The sequence below is a fragment of the Pseudopipra pipra genome, chromosome 24 (assembly GCF_036250125.1).
Source record: "Pseudopipra pipra isolate bDixPip1 chromosome 24, bDixPip1.hap1, whole genome shotgun sequence".
In the NCBI taxonomy this organism is placed as follows: Eukaryota; Metazoa; Chordata; class Aves; order Passeriformes; family Pipridae; genus Pseudopipra; species Pseudopipra pipra.
The window spans coordinates 4,546,381-4,569,924 of NC_087572.1; positions in this window are offsets into that span (position 1 = coordinate 4,546,381).

A 23,544-nucleotide genomic window follows, 5' to 3' on the forward strand; every position below is an offset into this window, starting at 1 on the left:
GGGTGAATGTGTTCTGTGGATGTTTGGATCCCTCAGGAGCCTGTGCTGTGCCCCAGGGCTGCACTCAGGGTTAAATGCTGAGATGAAGGTCTGAGGGATGAGCTGATTTCTCTGGGAGCCCCCATCCTTTCCCACCCTTTCTCCTGCTCACTCTTTTTCTTGGCCCCATTAAAGCCACTCGTCTGTGCAGGGATTGATTTTGGAGGAGCACAGAGTTAATTCATCCCCAAAATGAAAGACTCTGGAAGCATAAACCAGTCTCTGCCTCTCCACCCCTCTGGATGGCTGAGCCTGAGGATTTCAGCCCCGTTTCTCCCAGATCTGGGAGCCCTCCCCGAGCTTCCAGCCAGGAGGGAGAGGCAATACTTCTCCTGCATGTAGATTCAAGGATAAAACGACAGATGTCTTTCATTAAACATCTCCAGAACGAGCTGTTCAGGAGGCAATATGTATTCAGCCACCATCAATATTTCATAAAGCCGTAATAGATGTTATCATAGATCCTCCATCCAATATTTATTGCACCATAATCACCCCTCCGTGGCACCAGGGCTCTCCATCCCCCCTCCCCTGCCCGGCCCCCATCAGACATGCACCAGGTACATGGGGCTTAAATGAAGTGCAGACTTAGTGGCACAATAAATTGGAAGGAGTTTGAAGTTGTTTGTGTCTTCAGGCACTTCCAGGCCCGACGATAAGGAAACAAATCTGCTTGGCAGGAGGCGTTTTTATGGGAGGGTTTGGAAGGGAGTTGGCTCCGTGTAAATCTCGGGGTTGAGGCCATTAGGAAGTGTTTGAGCTGCAGTGAGGCTGTGGCTCCGAGTCTGGGGGTGTTGGAAAGCAAAGGGCAGCGTGGAAAATACGAATCCTTTTGGGAATCTGCTGCTGGGTCAACATGGGAAGGAGAGACCTGAGCATGGCTGGAGCCAGACCCTTCCCTCCCTGCCCCCACCAGCATCCTAATGAGCTTCCTGAGCAATTGTGCTGCTTCCAGGGGGGCTCTGTAGGGAAAAGGATTGAGCCTGGAAGATTTATAGCTGGGATTTTCCAAGGAGCCTAATGGATGGAATTTTAGAGCCAGCGTGGCTCAGGAGTCAGACCCCTGGTTGTGATAATCCTTTGTGCCCTCCAAGGCCATCAGTCTCAGGGAAGGCAGCTGTCACCCCCACACTGCTCCTTAACTTGGTCAAACTTCTCCAAAGCATTTGGCTCCGTGTCCCAGGACAATCCCAATGGCCAGAGTGGAGCCCTCCAAAATCATCAGGGGCACATCAAATAAGTGGGGGTTGGAATCGGTGTCCAAATGGAGTCTTCAAAGGAGGTTCTGATCAAAGAGCTGTCTTTTCTCATGGAGACCCTTAAAGGCTGGTCCTGACCCTGTCCCATTTAATGTCCCCAGGAATGAGCCAGGGAACAAAAAGAGAAGAATCTGTTCAGTCTTCACTGAGAAATGTTGGAAGCGACACAAAGGCTGGGGAAGAAAAGGGGCCCTTGCAGAGCCCCAGTGAATGATCCCCAGCCTGGGGTGGGCTTGGCAGCCCCAGGTCGAGTAAAATCACATTTTGATATGGCCAAATGTCAGACCATTCATCCCCTTTAACTGAGACCTTCTAAATGTCAGGTCCTCTGCTGGTCCTAGGAAGGGTGGAGGCACTTCCAGGGCAGGAGTTGTTCATTGTACCTCAGATAACACTTAAGAGTGGGATGAATTGCCTCTGGAAAATGCCTTTTTCTCTTTCCTGCCCGTGGACACAGCTTGGGTGAGGAGCTTACTTCAAACACATCACTCCCACATGGCTAAAGGTGGGGAAGGATGCCCAGGGAATGCAGGATTGGGTGACTGATGACTCAGGAAAAGCCCTGGGAGGTCGTGGATGAGCAACTTGTGATGCACCAGTTTTGCACAGGAAGGTTTTATTCCCCCCCTGTGCTTGGCACAGCATCCAAAAGGGTGGGGAGGTGTTGGAGGAGATTCAAAGAAGAGCAGAAGAACAATAATGAATAGGAAATGACGCCTTTCCAAGGGAAAATCAAGGAGTGGGATCTGCTTAATTCAGCAAAGAGGGGGCAAAGGCACCATCACACCTGCAGGGAGGAGAAAGTGTCCTTTCCCAGAGCTTCCCAACCTGGCAGGGAGAAGCTGCAGGAGCATCAGTGCCTGGAGGGCTTTGCCAGCCCAGCCCAGCCCAGGAGCAGGGTGGTGTTTTTAACAGCAAAGGAAATGATTTGCTTGTGTTCCTGGATTTCTCCTCACAGGGTGTTTTGGAAGCGATTAACTCGAAAACATCCTTTTTCAGGGGTATGTGATGCACGGTCCTGTTTCTCACAGGGGTTTAAACAGGGTCATGGCCTGCAGAAAAGGCCTGAGAAACACCTGCTTTACTGGAATTTTATCATCTCTTCAGGCCTGTGGGGTGCTGAGGGGAATCAAACCGTGGGGAACGTGCACATGGGTGTGCAGGGAGAGGGATGGTTTTTTAGGAGGTGCGAAAAACATCAGCCTAAATGCTCACAGCATCTCCAAACGTGGGGCCTGAGAGAGGGAGAGAAGCGTTTTCCCCTCCAAATAAGGTGCCCATGGAGCCATTGGGTGGTCAGGGGAGGTGTGGGTGGGACAGCCCAGGCGAGGTGGGACCGAGGAACACTTTCCGTGCCTCACTCCATCGCATCCCTTTAAAACAACCCCCCGGAGCCAAGCACCAGGCCTGTAAACAAATGGGATTTCAGCTTTGATTCCCCATAAATCACCGGAGCCATTGGTGTGGAGAGCAGAGCGTAATGAGCTGCTGCACGGGGCAGGCAGGGGACGTTTTTATTTGGCTCTTTCGGGCCCCGGGAGCCCCCCAGGTTTGAGTTTGTGTGAAACAGAAAACGTTTGCTGATGGGAAGGAGCCTGAAATAACTCGGAAAAGCTCAGGGGCTGCTGACACGTGAATAAATCCAAATGTCCTGGTATTTGGTTAAACTTGAATCTGAATATTTGTGTATGTTTTTTACAACGTTTACTTGCCTCGGGGAGCAATTTGTGGAGCTGAAACAATCCAAGACTTTTTGTTTTGTTTTGTTTTGTTTTGTTTTGTTTTTTTTCTCTCTCTCTCTCCCCCCACCTGGTATTTTCCACCCTCCAGGAAGTGAAAAAGCCTCGAGAAGATTGGCTCCTCGCATTATTTTTTTTTGCCCTTGCAAATAGTTCCCAGATGCACGGAGCTCAAGCTGTGAAAAATTCCCGGCTCTGGAAATGCCAACCAGGGAGCTGAGACTGGACCATTCATCTCATGGATAAATCCCCAGTGGGGCCTCAGCTGGGACCACGTTGCCTCGAGGTATTTTGGCAGAAACCCCCGTTTTTCCCAACCAAGTGGGAAGAAGCTCCTTGGCTCCTTGAATTTCAGATTTCTGAGGGAACTTGGCTCCCTGACAACTTGGCTCCAACTGCTTATTATATGTAACACATAACCTCTTTAATATTACACATGGTATGTTTAACTGCTTAATTTACCCGGGGAAGTATTGCCAAGCACAGCCATTCTGTTGACATATCATTTGCATGATAAACTTGTATATTTTAAGCCACAAATAGGATGCGTCTGTGAACTATCTGTCTGCACTTTTACAAGCTCCCAGCACTGTAGGAACTCCTTGAATTAAAGAATGGAGCTCCACATTGTGCCTGGGGAGGGAGTGAATGATCCTTTCTTCCAAGGGGAAAGTAGAGACCCGTGGCTTGTCTACATCAGGCAGTGACATCGTGTAGGTCTGATTAAATCCTTGGGTGGACATTTTCTTTGGACAAAAAAATGACTTTTTTCCCTTCAGAACATCTCTTCTGGTTTGGGTAAGGTTGGGAATGATTTTTTTTTTCCCTAGACAAAGGTGTTTTCCCTGCTGTGTGTCCAAGGGCACGTTGCAAGGAAAGCAGAGACTTGTCTACATCGTGTAGGTGTCCTGACTAAATCCTTAGATGGATGTTTGCTTTGGACAAAAAAATGACTTTTTTCCCTCCAGAATAACTGTTCTGGTTTGGGTAGGAGTGGAAATGATGGTTTTTTTCTCTAGACAAATGTGTTTTCCCTGCTGTGTGTCCGAGGAACACGCAGCAGGTTGTGAACTGGGCAGACCTTTGCAGGCCTTTGAGATCCAGCCTCTCCTGGAGCCCAGCTCATGGAATCACAGAATGGTTGGGCTGAAAAGGACCTTAAAGCCCATCTTATTCCACCCCTCCATGGGCAGGGACACCTTCCACAGACTAAGTTGTTCCAAGTCTTGTTCAACCCAGCCTTGAACACTTCCCAGGATGGGGCAGCTGCAGCTTCTCTGGGCAACCTGTGCCACGTTCCAATTTATCCCTCCCCATACCCTTTCTTCTCTCACCATGCATTTGTGAGTCTCTCTGCACCCTCTCCCACCTTTTGGAGGTGGCAGACTCTGCTCTGGTGTTTTCCAGCAGGGAATCACTCCCTCTGTGCCACCTCCCAGCCCTTTGCCACATCAGTCTGGCAGTCCCACAGTTCCCCAGAAAGCTCCCTTTGAAAGCTCAGGGTTGACATCTTGAAGTTTTAATTTGACACTTTTCCAACAAGGGGAAGCATTTATTGCATTAGACAAGTTGATGCAGCTCTCAGGTCGGGAATTGCACTTCTTTGCCACAATAATGGTGTAAAGTCCTCGTCCTTTTGTTGTGTTATCTCTCTTTAATCATGCAGAGACGCTCCCCAGTAATTTTAATCAAAGGCTCAAGAATCACTTATCTGAGGACTAAATGACTCAATGAGAGGAGAAACTTTGAAGAGCTTCAGTTGAGCTGGGAGGAGCAAAAAAAAAAGAAAAAAAAAGAAAAAAGAGGAGAGTTTATTTGAAACTTTTTTCTCCTTTTTTTACACGTGTCGTTATTTCCCACAATTTTAGCTGGAGAACCTTTTCCTGTCTGGAGAGGGGTGACAAGCTCTGTCTTGTCTGTCTTGTTGCTTTTCCTGAACGTGGCTCAGACAATGAGCCATATTTTCACAAGAAACATATTCCCATTGGGAAAAGGATGGTGTGGTCAAAATTGAGAAAAGTAGAGCAAAATGCCAGATTTGCTGAATATTTTTTCCCTGTTCAATGAGAATATTTGAGACGGATTTGTCATGGAAAGAACCCTTTTACCTTGAAATGACATTTCTAACAAGAAAACAAAAAGGTCTATTTTTGGCTGGAACCAGAAAGTCTTGGGGAAGCCCCAAAAACTTGTAAAACTCCCTCAAAGAAGAGCGTATAAAAGGAATTCAGGGGAGGTTTGTAAATAGAAGCTTTCTGGTGTGGATTTCTGCTGTTTTCACAGCTCATTGTGTTGGAATTGGACTGTTCTGCCTTGGGTTTCTTCAGGGGCAAATCCCACGGAGCTCCTGGCACAGAGACCTTCTCCTTCCACCTGGCACAAAGGCTCTGCAGGGGATTTGCTGGGGTGTAGCTCTCTGGAGGTCAGGATTATCCCAAGTGGGTGCCCAGCTTGCCATGAAGTGTGTCTCCAGCAATTCCAGGGGCTGGAAGTGTTCCAGCACTCCAGCCTTTTTTAGGTTGCCTTGGCTACAGCAAGTAAAAGAGAAGCTTCCAAAATTGCCAGTGCTGTTTGAATGCCTTACCTGGGTAGAGCAGAGAGTCTCCTCATGGCAGGGGAACAGCACCATCCCTGCCTTCCAGCCGGGGAAATCACTGCCTGGAGTCGCTGGGTTGTCTGAGGATCAAAGTGTTGGGAGGGAATTGGAGGTTTCCAAGGCTTTGTGGAAGACATGAGTCTCCTGGGGGCTGGTTTTGCTGCCACATTGTCTGTCCTTGCAGGACCTCCTGCCTGAGGAGCACAAATCTGCCCATGGGTTTGTTTCTGGAAGTCATTTCACGCAGCTCTGCACAGCCATGGCAGGAACAGAAGTGCTGAACTCTCCTCCTGAGGCGTTCAGGGCTTGATGAGAAGCAGGAGTGAACATTAATCTTTTGACATACTGTTCCTAAGAGCTTTATTTTTCAGACTTTCTCTGTTGGGAGACCTCCTGAGTAAGACCTGGATTGAAATCCTGCTCACGACATGGTGGTTGAGGCCAAATCTCCCTGGCCAGGATGTTCCTGCTGCAGCTTCAGTGGCTTGTCCCAACAGATTCTTGCTGTGGGTTTCTTTTGATGGGAGAACGTGGACTGACTGTCCTTCCTTTCACCTTCGAGCTCTTGCTTGGGTCACAGGGGTGAAGGAAAAGGGAGACCCTGAACAAGAACCTGGTTTTGGGGGGTTTTAGCCATTTCCACCAGGCACTTGTCACACTCATGTGACAGACCCACGGACAGACACACTTGGGGCTGGTTCACAGGATGGGTCAGGCTGGAAGGGACCACAGGGACCTTTGCATCTGCCAGGGCATTGCTGCACAGCAGCAGACCCAACCAGCCCCTCCTGGATCCCAAATCATGGAATCACAGCATGGTTTGGAAGGGACTTTAGAGCCCATCCCATTCCACCCCCTGCCACGGGCAGGGACACCTTCCACTAGCCCAGGTTGCTCCAAGCCCTGTCCAGCCTGGCCTTGGACACTTCCAGGGATGGAAGTGATGGGGATTCCTGCCCAGGTGGCATGTTGGCATTATGGGATGTTTTCCAGGCCCTGAATGCACCCAGTGTTTGCCCTGCAAGGGCCTCATAGACACAAACAGCCCCCGGCCCAGGGGAAAGAGAATTCCTTTCAAAGCCAAACCCTTGCAAGGGTTACTTTTAAAAGTGATTTAAACTAAAACCAGAACTGCTCTGAGTGACTGTGCCTTTGCAGGGATGGTCCCTCCTTATTTCACTGTGGTTTTGCAGATTCCCCTCAGAGCCTCTTTGCACTCTGCAGTAAGAATGTCTCTCTTTCCATCTTGGTGCTCCCAACTTTTGCCTGTGGGTTCCCATCTCCCTCTCCAGGAGCAGTCTGCAGTTTAAGGAGGTGATTTATGGCTGCTGGCAAGTCAGAACCAGCGAGAGCTGCTGGGATGGAGACTGGCTGCCTGATTTGCCACGCTGATAAGCAGGAGCCAAAGGCACCCAGATGGTTGTGGCGTTATCAGTCACTGTGGAGCTCTGAGCAGATGGGTGCTATATAAACAGTTCACAACTGTGCTCTTATTATTGATGCAATTGCTATTAATACTATTTATAAGTATTACAGGAACCCAAACACAGCCCTGTGGTGAGGAACACAAAGCACACTCAGCGTGATTGCTGGCCTGCTAATTAATGAGGGCTGTCAGTCACACTGTCTGACGTTACAGCTGATGATGCAATGGCAGCACAGCTTGATTTTCCAAAGGTTTGGGAAAGGGTTGGTGTGGTGAGTCAGAGCCCAGGGAAAGCTGTGGGGGTTGGAGAGGGTGCCCAGCTTCAGATAAAACTGTCAGGGGAGACTGAAGATCAGGGTCATGAATGACTTGTGGATCTCGGGAGAAGCAGTTTGGGGCTGGGGCTGTTTTCAGGCGTTTCACAGAGTCACAGAATATGCTGAGTTGGAAGGGATCCACAAGGATCATCGAGTCCAACCCTTAGCCCTGCACAGGACACCCCAAGAGTCACACCATGTGTGCCTGAGAGCACATTTTGGCTCAGCACTGGCTGTCTGAGGCTTTGCAGCTTTCTGGGCTCTGAAATCAAGGTGGTTGGAGCATCTGGACCGGGGCATTTTGAAGGGTATGATTTGTGCCTCGGTGCCAAAGAAAGAGAGTTAATTGAGGGATCTCAGACCTGCTACTTCCCTCTCATTTCAACTCTGCTCCTGACCTGCTGTGTGTCTTCCCATAAATCTGAGCCTCCATCTGTCTTGTCTATTTTTATTGCAGGGTTTTTTTGGGCCAGGACTTGGCTCTGTGTCTGTCTGCAGCTCAGAGCACAACAGGGTGCTGGGTCTAATCAGGACCTCTAGATCCCAGAACAATGCTGGGAATGAGCTGACTGGAGGTGGTGGTTGGAGCTTGACAGTGGTCCAGGGGCAGGATTTGGCTGGCCTGACCTGAGATCTGACCCATGTGAAAGCCTGAGCTGTTTTCCACAGCCTGGTGTTTCCCCCAGAGCTGAGGGTTCTTTTTCTCCACAAGGATTATAATGGAGAGAGCTGAAGGTGTATAAATGGAAGTGTTTGACTTCCCTGTGCCTGTGTCAGGGTGAATGACACCCTCCCAGAGGCTGGCTCTGAGGGAAGGGCCCCTTTTCCCCTCAAGGTGTAAAACTAATCCAGTGACTTGGGAAGTGGCTCCTTTTACTGCCATACAGAGAAAAGTGAGCAAAGTCTTTGAAGTCCCTTCTTGCCCAGCATGTGATGTCCTCTCTGTGTTGAACCCCAGGAGATGAGGAGCACTAAGCACAACCTCTTGGTGGGGCAGTGGCATCTTTGAATGCCATTGAATGTCACAGAATCATTTAGGTTGGTAAAGCCCTCCAAGACCATCGAGTCCAAACATTAAACCAGCACTGCCAAGGCCACCACTGTCCCATGTCCCCAAGTGCCACATCCACTGGGCTTTTAACTCCCTCCAGGGATGGGGATTCTACCACTGCCCTGGGCAGCTGTGCCAGAGCTGGACAACCATTTCCATGGAGAAATTTCCCCCAATATCCAACCTGGCAGGACTTGAGGCCGTTTCCTCTCCTCTTCAGAGGAGAAGGACCAGTGACCTCCTTCAGCTCCAAATTCCCTGACGTTTGTAAAAACCCTTTTTTTACAAGCACCTCAATCTTAAGGCACTTACACATCTTAAAAAAAAAATAAAAAAATGAGGCCTAGATGCTCCAAAAAACCTCTTTGAAAAGCCTGGGTCAGTCTAGGAATGGCTTTGGACAATATTTCCCAGCTGTGTGTGTCGAACACAATAAAGGAGTCGGAGGCTCCTGCCTGATACAACAGCACAGGAAAGATTCATGGTGTGTGTTTTACCCCCCAAAGAATTTCTTGGCTTCCCAGTGCTTTGTTAATGTTCATTGATTATGTTTACTGCACCGTTAGAAAGCCATTCAGGGATTTATTGGGCTGGCTTTAAACACTGAAAGTGAGTCATTGCCCTGCCCCACTTGTGAAGTTCAGCAGGGTGAGATCACGGTCCAGGGATGAAAACCCTCCCGGGAAACTTGGTTTTGAAGGCAACAAATGGGTTAAAACGGGCTTGCTAGGACACATAATTACACAGGAATAGCTTAATTTCCTCTTCCTCCTCGTTTAATCAGAGCTAATAACAGGATAGCAAGAGGAATTCAGCCCCGGTGGGGCTGAGTGCCCTGGAACAAAACCGGCTGTGCAGGCAGAGCCCAGCTCTCCACTCCAGCACAGGGAATGAGGGATTTCTCACTGAAGGATGTTCATTGAAGAGCAATGGGACTTGGCTCTCTGCCTCCCATCATAAATTTGAATGTCTCTCCTCAGATTCAGACGATTACGGGTGAGACATGTTGGCAGTTTCCCTTCAAACAGAAGGGGGATGATGGAGTTTTTCTTAGAATTTAGGATTTGGCTCAACCTGAATCATGGGATGGGCCATTAGCCAAGGAAAATGTAAACCCATTCTGGAAGGGCCATTCATATTTTTGTGGGTTTTTATTTATTTATTTATTATTTATTTATTTATTTTTTTTTTATCGCTTCGAGATTTTTTCTTTTCTTTTTTATTTTTTTTTTTAATTGCATTGCTTCAAGGCCATACTGGGGGTTTCTAGCTGCTGCTGCTGCTAATAATAATAATAACAATAATAATAATAATGATGGTAACCCACTGAGATGTGCACTGGCACTTTGGGTCCTCCCAGCCCAAACTGTGAAGTTTGAGTCTCCACAGCTCCCCGTGATCCAGGGAGCCGAGCTCTGGGGGTGTGCTCTGAGCACAAGCCAAGCTTAACATTTCTACTTGCTTTTGCTTTCAGACTTGCTGGTTTTGGAGCATGTGGAGTCCCCATTTTTCGCTGGTGGACCTCTCCACCAAGGTGTGGCATGAGGTCATGCAAACTGAGTCCAACGCTCTTGGGGATCGTTTGCTGGCTCCTCATCCCCGTGCCAGCACTGTTGGGGTGGCAGGTCTGCTGTAACCAGGCCAGCTTAGGGGCTGCTCTGATTTACAGCACTTGGCTACAGCCCCCTGGATCCACACAGGGAGCTTGGAAGTGCTCCTGCTTTGCCAGTCCAAAAATGCACATTTGTGCCAAGTGAAACCATCTCCCCACATGTCCCACAGCACCAGTGTGCTGCAGGGATCTCCTTTAGTGCAGATCCCAGCTCACAGCTGGGAGTCCCCCTTCCCTCCACCCCACAGAGACCTGGGCAGCCTCCAGGAACGAGATGAACCCAAACAGACTGTGCAGGGAAAGCACGAGGCGAGTCCAGCCGAGATCTTTTCAGTCTAAAGGAGAAAAAATTTCGCAGCAGGAAAAGGGCAGAAATAATCTAAACCTCAGTCAGGAGTTTAAATAAGCCCAAGTCAAGCCAGCAATGTGAGAGGAAGCCCTGAACCCCCCCAAGTTTAAGAGCTCTGGGCCCCTCAGGTCAGATTACCCTGAGGTTCTGCAGGAGAGCAGCACATCCCACCCCAGCTCAGGGTGGATTTTGGGGACCGCTGGAGCAGGTCTGACCTGCTGAGGCTGGAGGGCGACAGCCAGCCTTGTCATCTGGGAAGAATCCAAGGAGAAAAAAGAGTTTATTGCTCTGGAGGGATGAATTCAGGTTGGCTCTGCTGGAAGGGAGGGGTTGGTGGTGATAAATCAGTTGGTGGTGCTGGGAGATGGCCCTTCCTGACGCCAAAGCCGTGGCTGTGCACAGATGCTTCCACCTCTCCTTCCATCCCATCTGAGCAAATAACCCCTCCTGGAGCCAGGGAGGGACAGCTGGAGGGGACAACACAAGATTTCCCCGGGGCCAGGAGCAGGGGGAGGGCCGGGGGCCGGGCGCTCTCAGCTGCTGGGAATTCCAGCACCAGGAAGCACATGTTGGGTTTTGCCAACCCTCTGGCTCGCAGCTCCTGAGGCCCTGCTCGGGTGCCTCTGGATTCCTGGAGGTTTTGTGCACTCCCCCCAGTGCCTGGGTTTTTGGAAATGCTGGTCTGACACTTTAAAGCAGATGCTGCAGCCCGGGGAGGGCAAACTCGGGATGAGGTCATGGGATATGTTGCATTTGTCCGAGATTTTTCCGTGTAAACATCCTTGTTCTGTTGGGTTTCTGTAAAACTCGAGATTTCTGCAAAATATCTCTCCCCCTGCAAGTGTCAGCTTTTGTTGGAAGTGTTCATTTCTTCAGGAAAATAAGAATGAAATATTTCCCTCTGGGCTGATGTTAAACTATTCTCTCTGAGTTGCCACAAGTGGAGCTTTCTGGGTAAAAATTGTCACCTGGAATGTTTCTGACAGAAAAATCACGGTGGATTTAGTCAAAGTATTTTGCAAATTCCTCTTGAATTGTGACAATGAACAAAGAAAACCCTGCACAACACCTGGAGTTCTGCCTTTCAGCAGTCTTAAATTGAAATGAGCCTTAATTCAGAAGCACTTCTTTTTTTAGACACTTAATTCCTTTTCACTCAACACACGCACACACACATATTAAAAAAAAGAAAAAAAAAGAATATTTGCAGCCTAAAGAATAGATTTTATTCCTATGAAAATGTTTTTTTTTTCCTCATTGTTAATATTGTTTGCAGCCAAATGACAACTCGGGTGTTTGAGTGTCCCAAGAAAGATGTTCAAGACCGTGATTTTATCAGGGGAGGAGGGATTATTTTTCCTCTGTGGGTCCCCCCCTGCCTTGGGTTCTGTCCCCCAGCTCTCCAGGGCTGACTGACAGTGTGGGCAGAGGCAGGTTCACATCTTGCTGTGCCAGAAGGAGCTGTTTTGACAGATCCAAATGGGAATTTCCCGGGATTCCAGTCCTGCCGTTATTCCTTCCTGCGTGTTCCGAATTCCCTGCTCTCCTTTGGGACAAGCAAATGTCAAAACAGCACTTGTGGGGGTTTTATCTCCTCTTGTCTCCGAGCCACTCTTGGTTTGCTCCCTTGTATCTCCCACGCTCTCGGCAGATCGGGAGCACTTTGGGTTTCCGAGAGGCAGAGCAGCACTTCCCGCTGCTCCTGGAGGGCTTTTCTCACCCCACAGCCTGGAATTCACCTGCTCTTCCCTCACCCATCGAAGGCAGGTTCTCCTGGTGGCACAGCCCCCCCGGGACCTGCTCCAACCTCAGCTGCCACACCTGGAAGTGGTGGGGGAAAAGCCCCAAGGAGCCCAAATCCATCGGGAGAATGGGAGGAAGAGCTGGGCAGGTCTTCCTCCTGTGGCTCTGGGGATTGGTTCATCCCCCCGGGCACAAAAACAGGCTGAGGGAGTTGGAGCTGTTCAGCCTGGAGACCTCACAGCACCTTCCAGGATCTGAAGGGCTCCAGGGGCTGGAGAGGGACTGTTCAACGGGAACAGGAGTGATGGGTTCAAACTGAAAGAGAGGAAATTTGGGTTAGATATTGGGAAGGAATTGTTCCCTGGGAGGGTGGGGGGGCCCTGGCACAGGTTTCCCAGAGAAGCTGTGGCTGCCCCATCCCTGGAAGTGTCCAAGGCCGGGTTGGACAAGGCTTGGAGCAATCTGGGCTGGTGGAAGGTGTCCCTGCCCATGGCAGGGGGTGGCACTGGATGAGCTTTAAGGCTCTTCCATCCCAAACCATTCCAGGATTCTGTGATTCCACAAAAGCCCTCAGCTCATCACCGGGGGCAGACAACCCATTCCTTCCAAAAAGTTTCCCTCTATCCCCCACTTAAACAGGGGTTTGAAAAGTCCATTCCATGGCATCACATTCCCCAGATCCGTGTCTTTTCCAGCCGGGAGCAGGTAGCTGTGGGCAGAGAGCTGCCTGACCTGGATTTCCACTCTCCCTTGACTGGGGGAGTCTTGCTCTGCTGATGCCTAATTACATCCAGGCAAATGTTATTCCTGGAGCTCGGGCTCCAATCTCAGCTTCTAAATGAAGCCGTTTGTGGGATGTGGGGGAAGGGGGATGAGCGGCCACGGCCCCATTAACGACGGAGGGGGAGTTAATGAGTCCTGAAGAAATCCTGCATCTCACTGGCTGCCTGGCAGAGTGGACCTGCTTGTAACGGTGGTTTATTGAACTGCATTTTTTCCCTCTTCTTTTTAAAGTTCCTAAATATTTTATGAACACCTGTAGGGCAAGGCATCAGCTTCTCTCTCCTCGCCAGGCCTTGATAACTTACTCGGCGCTTTTATTGCGTGTTAAATTCTTTATGGGTGTAATTGTGAAACCTTCAGAGGTGCTTCCAGGGCAGTCTTTGTCGTTGTCCCCTCGACGTGGGGACAGCCAGCAGTGGGGGGTGTTCTCAGTGTTGTGCCTCTCCCTTTGTGTTGCAGGTGGTACCTAAAAGTCTCCAGTGGGCACCACGTCCGGCTCTCCCCGTGAAAACGCAGCCAAACCCCTGCTCGGGGGTATTTCCCTGGGCTGGATCCTGCCCAGCCTGCGTGGAGGTTGGGAAGGCTGTGGTGGCTGCTGACTGTGAGCTCGTGTTTGCTCAGGAAAGGTTTGCCATCGGAGGGGCAGCATTAACGGGAGTGATGGATGTGCACAGCGACCATTCCTGGCACATCTGAAACTGGGAGAGCCAGGGGAGGGCTGTGCTGGGCTTCCTGGCCTGCCTCTGCTTCCTCTGAAATGAATCCTAAGTTGGCAGTGATGTAAAGGGGAGGGAGACAGGGATTTCTGGTTGTGACCCCGTGTCTGTGGGGTTATTTTGACCTCCCCCCCAGGGAGCCCCGGTTTTGCTGCTTCATCTTTGAGGTGTTTGTGAGCCACTGGGCTCTGCTCTGGAATTACAGGTGGGGGAATAGGGTTGTGATGGAGAAATGGACCAGGACAAATGCAAATGCCAACATCTGCCTTTGATTCTGGCAGATAACTTGTTCGGTTGCTCATGTCTCTCTGATTTCACTTTCCAGCTTCAGGGATGCACGGCAGGAGGGGGCAGACAGGGAAAGAGAAGCTCCAAGGGAATGCTGAGAGAACATGGAAGAGAGGAGAATAATTTTAAAAATATATAAACAGAGGTATTCACACTGGAAATGTCATCCTAAGAGTTCCTGCCTTTCTGTTCAGAACTGAGAGTGACAGGCAGGAAAAAAACCCTCACGTCCCGTTGCTTCCACAGCAGGTCCTGGCTGGGAAAGGGGAGGCACAAAAGCACCTGAGCCTGCAAGGAAGGCTCCCAGTCCCCAAATTATGGGCTAAACTTTCTTGTGGAAGCTGTCCCCCGACCGTGGCCCTGGGAATTCAGCCCTGACGGGTGTGTGAGCAGAGCTGGGAAAGCCAATTTGCTGAGAGGGACCCCGGCTGCTTCTCGGCTCTGGCAGAACCTCGCGCAGCACCTCGGGGGAGACACAGCCTTGAAATCTTAATTAAAAAGCAGAAAGCAGGGCTTCATGCTAGGCTGATATTGTGACTCTCTTCCCTTTATGGACAATTCTTATGCAAGCTCCCACTGTGTCTGTGGAATTGCTAATTTAAGGGAAGCTGCAGATTTGTGCAGTGCAGGGCCTGTGTCAGCAGTGTTTAACATCAGGAGATCGAGGTGTGTGCTGAGCCCTGGCGTCGTTAGAAACTTTCTCTTTGTTTCTTGCAGTCCTTCCTTTCTTGTCATCTACTTCAGAAGGCACCAGAAGGAGCACTGTCACCACCTGGGGTGTGTGGAGAGAGCACCAATAAACCAAAGTGTCACCATCCAGCATTAAAACCCCGCTCACGGCCCGATAGTAGCAAGGTCTGTGTCAGCAGAAGATACCACATGTGGGCTCCCCACTCCTCAGGTTCCATCTGCAATTTTCAGGGGGAACAGCACAGAGTTCTTGGACAAATGCACAAACATCTCTGACCAGGAAGGCTGAGGAGAGAATTTGAGGGACCTGTGATTTATTTTTTGCATGGATCCAAGCCTGGTGGAAACTTTGGAAAGCCAGGCTGGCATTGCTAAATCTGGGCCAGGCTACAACCAGTGGATGTGACAGAGCTGTCCCATCTCCAGCTGAACATGAATCCCTCTAGAGAGGGTTGGCTTTCTTTTCATGCCTGATTAGGGCAGTACAAGCTCCTCTTTTGATGCATGACTTTGAAAAATTTAACTTAATCCCTTTAGTTTCTACATCTTTTTGAGCAAATAAAATCTTCTGTCCCATTTTATCGGGAACCTGGTAGTGATGGGAAGGCTTAGGAGGTCTGAAAATACAGATTTTTGGGATGGTCCTAACAGAAGCACTACCAGAATTAGGGAGATTTTAGGAACAGGCTACACCTTATGGAGATGGGTGACCCCAGGGGGATCCATGGCTCCTTTGTGGGTCCTTTGGGCACCTGGACCTTGCCAGACAGCAGATTTTGGCCAGGCATGACTTGCACTTCCCTGCAGAGATTTAAGAGAGATTTCAGTTCAGATTAGTGCCAGCAACAGATGAAATCCAAGATAACTTTCTCTCTCCCCTTATGGAGGAAGGACATTTCCAGACAGTGCCTAATCCAATTGTGAAACTCTCTGCCAGGGCCAGGGGGGACCAAACCCAGGAATGGGTTTGCAAAGTCATTAGACAAATATGGCCAGAAAAGGGCCATCAAGGGCTTTTAAATCCGAGTTCCTTACAGATCTGTCTGGCTCAGGAAGGCCCCGAGCTGCAGATGGCCAGAGTCAGGAAGGGTTTATGGCCTCCTGCCTGTCCTGCTCCTGTCCCAGCCTACAGGAGACTGGCCTCGATGGACTTTTGGTCTGATCCAGGAAGCTCTTCTTCCACCCTTATCACAAATGGCCTCTGAGAAACGATAAGAGATTGATCAAAATGGGAGGTGGAAGAAAACTCAGATTGGATCTCTGTTGTCAGCTCCTCGCAGGAAGGCAAGATTGGGACGCAGTCTGGGTCTTTCCCCTTGTCCAGGGGTGTCCAAACTCTATCCCTGTGGTCCAGCTGTGGGGATACAGCCCAGATGTTTGCAGAAGCTGGGAAGAGAAACATCCTCCCTTCAGCTCGTGGGTACAGGGCTGGGGGGGGATGATTTCTCTGGGGACTGTTGATCACAGGGGTCCAGGAGAGCTCGAGCATCTCCAGGCTGCCAAGAGAGTGAGAAGCCTGGCACAGCAAAGCCATTTGCAGACAGAACAGGCCAGGCAGAGGCAGCTGATGGATTAGTCTCTCATCTTAGGGAAGCGAGGTTTGCGTCTGCCTACGGGCACGGCTGTAAATGAGCCCCTAATGGATTCTGCTCCTAAAACTTCCCTGTAATACAGAAATAGCTGCATCCCTCACAAGCAGGAAAGGGGGGGGGGGCTGAGAAAGGCTTTGAGTTACGCGGGAGGGAAGGGATGCTGAAGCCCCTGGAGTGGTTCAGACGGCAAAGAAACCTCTCCTGGAGCAGGCTGGGTGGTGTGAGACTGGGAAGAGACTGGAAAACGGGGGATGTGGCCACCTCCCTCCCTCCCTCCCGAATTCTATGATGCTATAATAACAAACATCCCAAAGATATTAGTCCCTGTTAAGCCTCGCCCCAAACAAACACCACACTCGGGATCAGCAACGCACCTTTCACCTCCCCCCGCTTCATCCCCGCACATCGGGCCCCCCAGTTTGGCTCAGAGACGGGACGGGAGCCTTGGAATGTGGGGCATCACTCTCCCCCCCCCGCATCCCCTCCCTGCCGAGGCAGCTCCCGCTCTCCCGCTGAGTTTAACGGAGGGAATCGCGGCTTCCCAGCGCTCGGCAGGGCCGGGGACTCGGGATGCTGAACAGCACTAACCAGCAAACAAACCCATAAACGAACAAACGGCGTCTGCTCCGCGGGGACTTCGCTGTCTCTGAGCGGGTTTGGAGCTCCTGGATGCACAGAGTTGATCCTGGACACCCCCCCAGTGGGGGATGACGGCTCAGGGACTGCAGGAGCAGGGATGAGGTGCTGGGGTACACCTGGTCTAGTGGAAGGTGTCCCTGCTCATAGCACGGGGTGGAGCAAGATGGGATTTAAGGTCTCTCCCGGCCCAAATTGTTCCACGGTTCTGATGCTGGGAAATGAGATGGGGTCAGAGGGGAAACGTGGGCTCTGCCCCAGCAGCTCCAGAGCTCAGGTTGAGCTGAGCAAAGCCAGAGGCGGGGAGAGGTGGAGGGGGTCCTTGACGAACCGATGGAGGCAGGGTCAGTTGTGGGCCTGAAAAGCCCCAAAATACACGTGAAGTGTATTTTGTACACGTGAAAGGCTTCGCAGGCAACACCTCTTGCCTTGCTGAGGGGTTAAACAGCAGCGGGGAGATGCAGGGCCCCGTGCAGAGCCATCGCAGCAATGCCCTCTCCTGGAGACTTCTTCCTCTGAATCTTGGAAGAATCTGGAGATTTAGGATGCTCCAACTGGGGAAAACTCCAGTTGGGCAGGGCTGTTTTCTTTCAGTTTTATTTCCCCCCCCCCCCATCAATCAGGGCTGTGATTTTTCTTTCTCCCCAAAGTTCTTTCAGTTTACCAGTGCCAGCGATCTTTTCCAGGGCCAGAATAAAATCCCCAGATATATGGGATTCTCCAGCCCTGCTGGGACTTGAATACAGGTCACCCAAGTCCCCAGTGCCCATCCCACGGGCAGCTCTGTGCTCTCCCCACGCAGAAGGACAGCAGCCAGAGCCCCCCCCGAGCAGTGACAGCAGAGATGAGCAGAGCCAGTTCTCATCTCTTCATCTTTCAGGTGAAGTCCCATTGACCTGATAAATATAAGAAAATCAGTCTGTGGCTTGAGGCAAGGGGTAACTCACAGGATATTTGCCTGGAGCTGAGCAGTGCAGAAAACAAGAGTGGCTGCAGGAGCAGGAGTGGAGCTTCCACTTGCTGGAGGCTGGAGCCCCTCTGCTCTGGAGCCAGGCTGGGAGAGCTGGGGGGGTTCACCTGGAGAGGAGAAGGCTCCAAAGAGACCTTAGAGCCCCTTCCAGGGCCTAAAGGGGCTCCAGGAGAGCTGGAGAGGGGCTTGGGACAAGGGATGGAGAGACAGGACACAGGGAATGGTTTCCCACTGCCAGAGGGCAGGGAGAGATGGGATATTGGGGAGAAATTTTTCCCTGTGAGGGTGGTGAGGACCTGGCACAGGTTGCCCAGAGAAGCTGTGGCTGCCCCTGGATCCCTGGAAGTGTCCAAGGCCAGGCTGGACAGGGCTTGGAGCAACCTGGGCTAGTGGAAGGTGTCCCTGCCCATGGCAGGGGGTGGGACTGGATGGGCTTTAAGGTCTCTTCCAAGCCAAACCATTCCATGGTTCTCCCTTATCCCAGTAATGCTGTAGGGAAAAGAAGCCCAATCCAGTTCAAGTCAAGCTGGAGAGAAGTCCTGGAGTTGCCAACCTGGTCTGGTCAAGAGGATTGAGCCCTGCAGTGCAGCAGCCCTGGAGCTGCTTCCCAGCCCCGCTCCCCTGTTTTGCAGCCCTGCACATTTGCTGCTCCTGAAATTTGCCTTTCAAACGGGCGACCCCTGCAAGGTGCAGAAAGTGCCCTTTGGCTCCTCTGCTGTGCCAAGCTCAGCCCTGGCACTCCCTGTGCCCACACCACCCTCCCCTGAGCCGAACCCAGAGTTCAAGGGGGGGAAAATCCTTCTGTTTGGAGGTCACAGGGACGATGTTGGGCGTTGGACGGAGGCTGGCAGACGCCACCTTGCAAGGAATCTTTTTAATCTGCCGGCTGATTTCCTTCCCCTTCCCTTCCATCATTTTTATGGGCCCGCAGGTCTCGCTGTGCCTCGGTGGGAGGTGGGATCCAGCCCGAGCTCCTGATTCATCTCTGCTAATTCCTTTTGCCATTTGCCATAATAACAATAATCAAAATGAATTAATTCGGTATTAGTGGCGAAGGAACGTTGGAACTGCACGGGAATGGTGCTGCAATCAAATAAGAAACGTGTCAATTCAAAGGAAGATCTCTTTATCTCTTTAATAGCTTTTTACCTGCCTGGGACTGCATTTTACTCTCAAGGACGGACTGTGGTATTAAACAACTTGTAGTTGTTCTGAGATGTTTTTTATCTTTCACAGCTTGTTCTAAATATTTTAGTAAACGTAAAGCAGTTGTCTTCCTTTCATCCTCCCTTAAAATGAGGCAGAAGATGATAAAAACTCTAGTTTTCCCCTCAACGAACGTACCTTTTTATGGCTTATTGGGAATCAGGCAAAATGGATCAATTAGGGGCTTGTGTGGAGCTGCTTCTTGTTTATGGGGTGATAACTCCAGGCAGAGAGAAACAAACTCTCTGGGTATATGGCTACAGCATTTATTAAAAAGATGTATTTATACAAGGGAAACAGGAAACACCATCAATTTATTATGAACACTGGGCAAAGGTCAGACTAATAAGGAACTTCTTGAAAATGGGACTTGGGGGCCAGATTTAGGGTCTTGGCTAAAACAGATGCTCAACTACACCTACCCCTCCCCACACCCTCCCTTTCAAGGGTTCCTGACTCGTCAAGTTTCATCACCCCTGGTGAGAGGAGGGGAGATGCTCAGGGCCTGTCACCTCCACTGAGATGGGACCTGAGTGATGATGGGGGGACAGGGATGAGGTGCTGGATGCACCTGCCTTGGGCCACTTCAAGCTCTGGTGGCTTTGTCACGATGCTCCAGAGTGTTTGTGGCTCAGCCAGCTGCTGGCACTGCCCAGCCCTTCTCTCTTTGTGGGACATCTTGGGCCCTGTCTCCGTGTCCTGGGGAACACCCAGCAGAGATTTCCCTTCGCTCAGAGGAGGTGTGAGGCTGTTCTTGGAGGGAAAGGCTTTACTTCCATCCTCGTGCTTTGCAGGGAGGAGACACTGGGTGGGAAGAAAGCACTCTGACTACGTGGAGATCTCAAGAGTGCAGCACAGCCAAGGGCCACCTGAGTCACAGAATCCCAGAATGTGCTGAGCTGGAAGGGACCCCCAAGGATCATGGAGTCCAACCCTGAGCCCTGCACAGGCCCAGCCCCAAGAGTCACCCCCTGTGCCCCAGAGGATCAGCCAAACCCTCCTGCAGCTCTGGCAGCCTTGGGGCTGTGCCCACTGCCCTGGGGAGCCTGGGCAGTGCCCAACCAGCCTCTGGGGGAAGAACCTTTGCCTGAGATCCACCCTGAGCCTGCCCTGACACAGCTCCAGCCATTCCCTGGCTGCTGTCCCTGCTCCCCCAGAGCAGAGCTCAGTCCCTGCCCCTCCTCTGCCCCTGCCCAGGAATTGGAACTGCACTGAGGTCTCCCCTCAGTCTCCTCTGCTCCAGCTGAACACCCCAAGTGCCCTCAGCTGCTCCTCTCAAAGCCCTTCCCCACCAATTTATTTTAACACTGGATAAAGGTCAGACTAATAAGGGACTTACTGAAAATGGGACTTGGGTGCCAGATTTAGGGTCTTGTCTTAAACAGATGCTCTGCACTCGAGGCTTCCTCAGCAGCAGAGGGACTTGTTGAGGTTCACCATCCTTGGGCTGAGGGAAACCCTCATATCTTCCTTGTATTGTGGTGCCCCAAACTGCCCACAGTATTCAAGGCCAGCAGTCCTTCTCTGGGGGTAAAGAACAGATGGACCTCCTCGAGCTTCTGATTTGCACCAGGGCTGTGCAGGAGCCCTGCTAGGAGCTTGTCACGAGGTCCCCACGAACTTCTCCGAGGGCTCCTGGGCCCCAGCAGCAGGAAGTCATCCCGGGGTGGCAGGTTCAGCCCCGGGGCCATTCCGTGCTCTCGTCTCTGTTTTCCGAGGAGAACATGGCGGGGTGAAATATGAAAGGAACAAATCAGAATTACCTCGGCGGCGTGGCAGGCGGGAGAGCCGCGGCGCGGAGGAGCCGAATGGAATGATAAATCCCATCGCTTAAACCGTGTAATGAATTTTCCTGGAGATTTGTCTCAGAGTAAAGAGAGGGAGAGGAGGGGGGGGGGGGAAAAGTATGAAATTCTCCTCGGATTTTGCAGGAGGGTTGCAGGCAGCTCTGACTGAAAAGTGTAAATCTGAAGAGTCCGTGCCTGCAGCGCATCCAAATAAGTTCCCCTTCCTTAATAGTCCTGGGTGCAATTTCCAGGGAAACGTCAAATCTTCTTTCCCTCCGCTGGCATTTGCTCTAATAACATTATTTTGTCCAAGGAGCCTGCAGAACTAACGTGTTCCAGCAGTAATCCTGCAGGTAAATATAGAAAAGAGGATTTTTTTTTTTTTTTTTTTTGCATTACATGAAAACATTTTTCGTGCTGTGAGGGACTTCCGTGGGGGCTGGAAAATCCTGGGCCGTCGATTTGTTGGGTGACCTTGGATAAATCACTGTCCTCTCAGTATTTATTTCTCCTGTCCTCGCTTAACTTCTCATGGATTTAGGTTTCGAGGCCTTTGGGGCAGTTTTTGCTGGATTTTTAGGATTTCTGAAAGAGAAAGGAGCGAGAGGCCCATGTTGGGCATGTTGTTCCCTCCCAGCTCCAGCCTGGGAGGGAAGGACACCATGACAGAGCCTTTCTTTGAAGGGAAACAAGCAAGAAACATAAAAGAGCCAGATTTTTCCTCAAAAGCAGATTTCAGGAACCCACAGACTGTGCCTGATGCAACCTCCTTCCCAGCGAGCTCCAAGGGAACACGGATTTAGTGAATGAGAATCCAAAATATTGATACTGTTCCTCTAAAATGTCCATTCCAGGGCATAAGTGAACCAGTCTATCAGTCTGTAGATGTGTTTTGATGACTGCAAACAGGAAACCCCAGTTCTTTTCCATGCAGGCTGTACATGGAGAAGGAGGCTGGGAAGTGAACCGAGACCTCATCAAGCCTGGGGAGCTCCTGGCAGGATGAAGACCTCAGTTCACAACTTTCCAGCTCGGAAAAATCAGGATCTCTGTGTAATCCAGGCTGTCCCAGCACTGCCAGCAGCTCCCACCCTCCTTTCCACACCTCAACATTGAGCTACACCCTATTTTCTTTTTGAAAAATTCCAGTTTTTTTAAGAGAGGCCCAAAGGAAAAACCCTTCGAGTTGCCCTCTGTGGGAAAGGAGCACGGGGTATGAGCAAACCTACAAATATGTGCTAGGAAAAATCCCTAAAAAATGATATTCCCTCAGGGAAAAGAGGAATGCTCCTCTGTGTTCAGATCATGTCATCTCACCTCACTGTTTTTATTCGGAACCAGGGTGTTGGTTGTCCTGGCCAGTGGGTTTGTGCAGAGATGCAGCAGATTTTAAAGGAATTCTGAGGGCTCTCTGCAAAATACACAAAAAATTAAAAAGTGAGATGTTTCATGCAAATGAGTCCCTGATACAGCATCACCTGGCCTTGGCTTATGAAGAAAAGGAAAGGTTTTCATGGGATCTTCTGAGCTTTGGGGGCTCCTTTTTGATTCTCAGACTGCACTGGGGGGGTTCAGGTTGGACACCAGGAAGAATTTCTTCATGGAAAGGGTTGTTAAACATTGGAAGGGGCTGCCCAGGGAGGTGGTGGAGGTGTCCAGGGAAGGACTGGCCGAGGCACTCAGCGCTCCGGGCTGGGGGACAAGGTGGGAATCGGGCACAGGGTCCCACGATCTCAGGGATGTTTTCCAACCCAAATGCCTCTGGGATCCTGTGATGGCATCTCCCTCCCTGTCCCTGTTCTCACTCAGTGCTCCAAGCCCATCCATCTCGTCCAACAAGGGGCAATCATGGATTTGTGGCCCGAGGTCCATCAGTCACATCGACGGCTCCGGTTCCACGCGGGACATCGATGGGAGCACCAACCACGACAACTCGGACACACAAAGGCACCAGGCCACTCACAGTTGCTCAATGAACCTTAGGACTCACAAAAAGGTAATGAAGAGGAAGAGAAGGTTTAAACAATTCATTTTCCTGCCTCATTCCCCCTTCCTGCATCTCTTTTCCCTTTGCTTTCACCCCTTTCCTTCGGGAGGTGAAGGGTCGTGTCTTGTTCGGGGGGGTCCTAAGGGGGCAAAGTCCTCGTGGCCACCACGATCACCACAGCCAGGGCTGGGGGGGATCAGTGGCAGGGGAAGAGCTGAGCAGCCACCCCAGTTCTCCCAAAAGTGCTTCACCCCAAAAATGCTTCAGCCCAAAAGTGCTTCACCCCAAAAATGCTTCACCCCAAAAGTGCTTCACCCCAAAAGTGCTTCACCCCAAAAATGCTTCACCCCAAAAATGCTTCATAATATTGCAAAGAGAAGAAAAGGGTAGGGAGTGCTCATTTTTGTGTGTGTATATATATATATAAATAATATATATATGTATTATTGATAATATGAAAATTATAATATTATATTATAATATATTGAATTAATTAAATTAATTAAAATAATTAAAATAAAAATTACATACGACATTATCATATTATTATATTTAAATTATATTATATAGATAATATGTATAACATTCTGCAATTCATAAATTTGAGACTTATAACCCTAAACCCAAATTTTTTCTCCCTCTTCCACCCCTGTTTTGGGAATTTCTTTGCAATATCTCATCTAATCCTGTGCTCTGTCAATATAAGATATTCCTCCTTGTCCTGTCCCTCCAGGACCTTGTCCAAAGTCCTTCTCCAG